At 36.2% G+C, this 6,815-nt stretch overlaps 2 non-coding genes across 2 annotated transcripts; both read left to right on the forward strand.

The window, feature by feature from the left end:
• The first annotated feature begins 2,201 nt into the window (after positions 1 to 2,201).
• On the forward strand, positions 2,202 to 2,272 carry TRNAG-GCC (transfer RNA glycine (anticodon GCC)). Its single transcript has one exon. It is a non-coding gene; the product is annotated as a tRNA-Gly (tRNA).
• Positions 2,273 to 6,399: 4,127 nt separating this feature from the next.
• On the forward strand, positions 6,400 to 6,470 carry TRNAG-GCC (transfer RNA glycine (anticodon GCC)). Its single transcript has one exon. It is a non-coding gene; the product is annotated as a tRNA-Gly (tRNA).
• Positions 6,471 to 6,815: the final 345 nt, after the last annotated feature.

A 6,815-nucleotide genomic window follows, 5' to 3' on the forward strand; every position in this document is an offset into this window, starting at 1 on the left:
GATGAATACGTTGCCAAATATTAGTGTGACTTTTTTTAAATCTAATCTTCCGGCCACCGTATCGGTGGTCCACCCCTACCATTATATTTCTGAAATGAAGGGTCACGGGAAAGAACGATCAGAGTCCATTTTTATTCGAAATTTAGATATTGGCGCCATATTTAAGCTTTTTGTGTAAAGAACCCAAGCATACATTTGTACAATAACGATCACCGTACAGAAGATAATAAAGGGGAAGGATATAAGCACAGAATATGGAGTATTCTGTGATATAAGCTAACGGAGAATAACCATCAGGTTCCTCGCGCTGACCGCTACTAACGATCAAGTTCCGACGACCTTCTAACTAAACGTAGATTGTCGTTGGCGTCTGTCTATAGCATCAGTTCTATTCTGTTATCGCTAAGCGAACCGCTGTTTTTTCGCAGTTTTCACTTATTTGTTTTTGAGTAAATTTACAATGTCAAGTGATCTTAGTGATAGTGATATATCTAAAGAAAATAATGAGCCACGTGGGGTTCAAAAAAATTACGTGCCACCACTCACGAGGTCGGGAAAGACTGCAAGTGCAACCGTTATAACTGTTTTCAAGTCATCCCTTTGAACGAAAAACAACGATTAATTGCTCATTTTAATGAGTTAGGGGACTACAATGTTCAAATCAAATATTTAACAGGTCTTGTCACGGTTGTACCTATTGGTACACGGAGAAGCCGAAATCCTGAAGCTGAAGCAAGTTTTAATCAATTTTCCTATAGTTACAGAGTTCGGGTAAATGTGAGTGGGTCGTTAAAAGATACTGTCGTTTGCTATAAAGCATTTTTGTCTTTACACGGCATCACTAATCGCCGTGTTCAAACCATAAAAAAAATTTACTTCGATGCTAAAGAAGATGGACGAGGCGGTCATATAAACAGTTGACCGATGAAACAAGAACAATGGTAATGAGCTTTATACAGTCCCTGAAAGAAAGGAATACACACAATAGGAAAAAAAGGGACACTACATTTCATGAGATATTTGTGAGTAATTTCAATATATCATTCGGCTACCCACGTAAAGATACATGTAGCTCTTGCGAGACTTTCAAAGCTAACATTGCAATTATTACGGATAAAATGGCTAACAGCACGGATGAAGAAAACAAAAAATCATTGAAAACAACACTGCAGACACTAGTGCGTGACAAGACGATCCATTTACGAAAAAGTAAGCAGTTTTGGTCCCTGAAAAAAAAAATATAGAAAAGAATCACGAAAAAACGACACAATGAAAGATATTACGATAGATTATGTACCTAAAAAACCTCTTTACTCCCAACATCTCAACATCTGATGCTGACTATCGCCGCCAACTCAACTTCATATCATTTAATATTCATATTCTGTCAAATGCAACTTCAGAGTTTTATACGTACGACGAAAGTGTTGCCCGAAAGGGTGCCGATGATGTCAGTTCGATGTTGGAACACTTTCTTTTGAAACTTTTGGACTAAAACATACGCCATCTAATAATTTGTTGTGATTCGTCCGGCGATCAAAACAAAAATTTTACTGTAATTCGCTTTCTCCACTACGTAGTGCACAAGCTTAACTGATTCGGCATAGTGAAGATGATCTTTCCTATTCGTGGACACTCTTACCTAAAATGCGATAAGGACATGAGTCTTGTGAAATATCGGGCAAAATAGATCAGAGTCCAGCTACTTCATTAAAAATTTAAAGATCTCAAGCACATTATATAATTAACAAACTTTTTTTTTTTCATTTGCGTATTAAAAAGTCTTATAGTAATAAACTGATAATTAAAAATGTTATATTTAATTTTCCTAATCCAAAATAAACGACTTTAAACTTTAAAATTCGATTTGTAGAAAATGAACAAAATGTGACTATGATCGTTCTCTCCCGTGGCCCTTCAAATCTAAAACACCATTCCATTGTAGGTACGTTTAGTCCACCTGTCGACCATGTCGTCTCTGTCTTGGTCCTTATAATTACAATCAAAACTCTATCTAGAACACTCCCAATAAAATTAAAATATATTGTATATAGCTAACCTCGAATGTGAACTATATACTTGATATTCTGTGTTTATATCTTACTGTGTATCAGTAAAAACTCGGTTTTTCCTCATCTACTGGGCATAATAATTATGTTATTGATGTCGGTGCCTGATATAATAATATTTAAATATGCATAGCATCGGTGGTTCAGTGGTAGAATGCTCGCCTGCCACGCGGGCGGCCCGGGTTCGATTCCCGGCCGATGCACTCTTTTTTACATATTTTCGTAAAAATGTACGAAGTCCTACGGATAACGCTTAAGAGCGTAGGCGCAAAATTTCGGCCCAATGCTTTTTAAATGCATTCATTTTTTTCGAATCCTGAGAAAACTAGTAAATATTTTTGAAAAATTTAAACGCAGAACGAAAGATTACATTATTACTGAGGACCGAAAGTCTTGTTAATTCTCAGAGACTTTCGGCACTCGGTAAGAATATAATCTTTCATTCTGCGTTTAAATTTTTCAAAAATATTTATTAGTTTTCTCAGGATTCGAAAAAAATGAATGCATTTAAAAAGCATTGGGCCGAAATTTTGCGCCTACCCTCTTGTTCAAAGTCCTATTTATTAGTCTTATTGGAAAGAAAGAAAGGATAAAACGGTGAGCCACTGAACACTGGTCAAAAAGCAAAGTAAAAACGAAACAACATAAACCGACAGTATAAAAGACTTTCTCTTCTTGTTTGAAAATTAAAAACAAATTTTCATTTCCCATTCGTGGCGCTCTTTCATAAACTGTCTGTCCATTGAGCCTTATTATTGCAAATTTTTTTTCTTTAATAATACCTACCTACATCAGTTGTAGATGGAATGGCAGGAAGAAAAATAAATTTCAGATATCTGATTATAAACCCTGAATATAATGCATCAGTACAAAATACCGTCCGCGAAAGCTTACTTTTTTGGTAACTAAACTAATAGCAATATGGAAGGTTACAGTTATGCAAAATGTTATGAGATAGACACATAAAGCATTGGGAAAGGTAAATAGAATAAGATAAGAAAAAATACTCGTGTAAAGGCTTCTATGTCCTATATAGGCCTATAGATAATAACAGCTAATACTGACCTACAATAGGAAAATATTAACAATAACTAACCTTATAGACTTACGGAAAATATTAACCTACTACAGGTAGCTCATAATAAAGAAACTGGGAAGAAATTAGGGGAGGCCAACTTTCAACAGCCATTACAGTTATAATTAAGATGCCACGAAGATTTAAGAAAAACAAAAACATTTATACTTATTTAGTTCTCTAATGCTTTCTTAATTAATCAACATTAGGCAACAAAATATCGTTTTATAATACAAGTCTAGCCAGAAGAGAGTGGTCTAGATAACCAATAGAAAAGATCGTATCAATCTCTAAATTGTAAAATTATTACTAAAGTGTTCAACGTTTTATCTTTTTCCTTATTAGGAAATATGTGGATCCTGTGTATGGTCATTAGCCGCTTATCTCAACAATTATAATTAAATAAGTATTGCGTCGATTTAATGATGTTGTAATAGTCGTTTTCATTTTTAAACATAATTTAGATTATTGATTGGCGTCTGATACAAGTGTTTGAATAAACTGCTCCACAATATATTACATATTTTATTATATATTTTACAAAATGTAGAAATAAAATCAAATACGGAGCGCTAACGGGTGAAAATAATGTACTATAAAGTACACGCAACTGGATCAGAGCTTCTACGATAGGTAAGCAAATTCGGTAAATATTACAGCCTGGGTCAACACACTACAGTATTCTAAGCTGAATTAGTTGTACTGACAGTTTGTAAGTTTGTACCGATCAACTCATTAGGGTAAAGAGAGACACAGCGATTATAATTGAAGCGTGTAACGAGTGATAACAGAAGGTCAACTCTACATCAACCAATCCCGTGTAGGAAGAGTGACGAACTACAACTACCTCGGCACCATAATAAATGAAGAATGGACCAACAACCAGGAGATTAGAGCACGCATCGGAAAAGCTAGATCTTCAATCGGGTGGGGGACTTCTTCAAGAGTCACAACCTATCTCTTGATACAAAAGTAAGAATGCTACGATGCTACGTCTTCTCTGTCCTTTTTTATGGTGTTGAATCGTGGACCTTGAACGAAGATATGTGCAGAAATCTGGAAGCATTTGAGATGTGACTATATCGGAGAATGCTTAAGATCCCTTGGATTGACCGAGTTACAAATGAAGAGGTCCTCAGCAGAATGAATAAGAACGGAGAGGTACTGACCACCATCAAATCTCGAAAGTTACTATTCTTTGGACATATTATGCGAAATGAATTCAGATATGCTCTCCTTCAAGCCATCCTGCAAAGAAAAATATTTGGAAAACGAGATCCAGGAAGAAGAAGAACATCTTGGTTAAAGAACCTCAGAATCAGGTTCAATACAACATCTGTGGAGCTTTTCCGCGCTGGAAAGAAAATAAGATAAAGATTGCCATGATGATCGCCAACATTCGTAACAGATAGGCACATCAAGAAGAAGAACGAGTTAATTTGTTATATAATACATTCAGAGTGTAAAGCAGCATCCAGACCAACCTCGCGAACTGTTCTTGAACAGATCGCTAACAGTGCGAAAACTTGGCATGGACGGGAGTTAGTGATCAGTTTCAGAGCAGTACGCAAACTTCACAAAGTTCGCTCAAGAGGCGGTAAAGTCACAGGAATTATTCTCGAACACGAGGTGACTTCTTCGTACTGTCCGGACGTGACCGAATCACACAAACATCCTCCAAATACGTGACAGAATCGTTAAACAGGTGTCATCCGACAAATACCTGGGTACCTTAAGGAATAGTAGTTGCGATTCAACGAACGAGGTCCTATTATGAATTGGTGGAAGAAAAACAGCCATTCAAATAAGGAAAATAGTCGTTACAAAAAAGAATAGCCATTGGCTAATAGCATGGCTATTCTAACTTTGTCGACTGCTGCTCTTAAAAGTTCTGTAGTCATTAAGTTGTATCAATATCTGAGATTGTACAGCCATAGTATACCTTACGAGGATATAAGATAAGAGCGTAATATTCCAGACATATTATCTACGATGGGCGAAAGAATGAAGCAGGAACTGTAATCAAAGAATAATATAGATTTTAAGAGACGGAAGGCTAGCAGATGTGAGACTACTAGAAAGACGACCAAAGAGGGAGACAGACACATGGTGATTAGAATCGCAAATTTGATTCAACATAACCGAATAGATAAAAGTCGAGGACGTAACGCAAAAAGATAAATAAGAATTGTTGGATGTCGATGAGTTTTGTTGTTTTTTTTTTATTTATTTAAACAGATATTTTACAACGTGAGTTTCCACAAATGGGGGAATACTTTGACAAATGAAGGCTACGGTCCAATGCAACGAAAAACGAAGTGTGCTGTTTCCATCTAAATAATGCCCAAGCCAACAAAAAACTCTCCGTTCGCTTTGAAAACATACTTACGACTGCTCACTCATAACTCAACACCAAAATATTTTGAAGTGACTCTGGACAGAACATTGAGTTTTAAAGAACACCTACAAAGAACGGCAGCAAAACTGAAGACGCGAAATAATATAGTCCAAAATCTATGTGGCACCATATGGGGGTCCTCAGCCTCCGTACTCAGATCGATCGCTCTCGGATTTGTATACCTACCGGCTAAATATGCTTTCCTGGTATGGCTCAATAGCAAACACACAAAGATTATTGATACACAATTAAACCAGAAAATGCGAATGATCTCAGATACACGAAACGTACGTAGAATTAGACCCACACCGAACTATTGGCTTCACATTAAACCGCCGAAACTGCGCAGAAATCATTTCCTTTTCAAATATCCTCCAATGCTAAGAGCCAACTCCTTACATCAGCAACATTTCAACCTCACCAACGCTTGGAGAAGAAAATGGAAGAGCGACTCACCACAGGAAGCACACCAAATGGCCTGTATCGATCAGAAACCGCCAAGCTTTGAACAGAATAAGAACAAGCAGCGGTAGATGTGCTGACAGCTTATATAGATGGGGAAAAGCCCTTACTCCTGAATGTGACTGTGGTGCGCATCGACAGACCGTTCGTCACATTGTTGAAGAATTCCCCCGAAGGCGATTCCCTGGAGTTTTCGATGAGTTCTTGAACGCGACCGAAAATGTTTTACATTATATCAATAATGCATTAGATGTTTGTTTGTAATACACCGTGTAACGTTTTATATTGATTTTTAATTATGTGTTCTTATTGTATGCCACACAATAAATAAATAAATCCACAAACGAAATAATCTATTCTATAACATATATAATAATTTGGAAATGTTTGTCGAAGCATCGGTGGTTCAGTGGTAGAATGCTCGCCTGCCACGCGGGCGGCCCGGGTTCGATTCCCGGCCGATGCATTTAATTTTTTGTTTTTATTCCTTTTTATGTTGTTGCCTCTTACTACCAATTCTATAATTATATCATCATTATGTTTTAACTTTTTGACTTTTTGCTTTTTATTATATGGCAAATCTAACTTGAGAATTTTTACTGATTACATATTTTTGGATTTATGCCATTCTATATTATAAATATTTTATACAAATTGCTTAATTGCTATTATAATTCAATGATCTTCATTTAAGTATAAAGATTTAAAGCATCTTTCTGCGATATTCTGATAAGAAATATCCGTTGCACTTTAATTAAAATAAGCAGAATAGCCCAACACAGTTGCTAAGAGAAGATTCTTAAAAAGATAT

Source organism: Diabrotica undecimpunctata, chromosome 4 (genome assembly GCF_040954645.1).
Source record: "Diabrotica undecimpunctata isolate CICGRU chromosome 4, icDiaUnde3, whole genome shotgun sequence".
Lineage (NCBI taxonomy): Eukaryota > Metazoa > Arthropoda > Insecta > Coleoptera > Chrysomelidae > Diabrotica > Diabrotica undecimpunctata.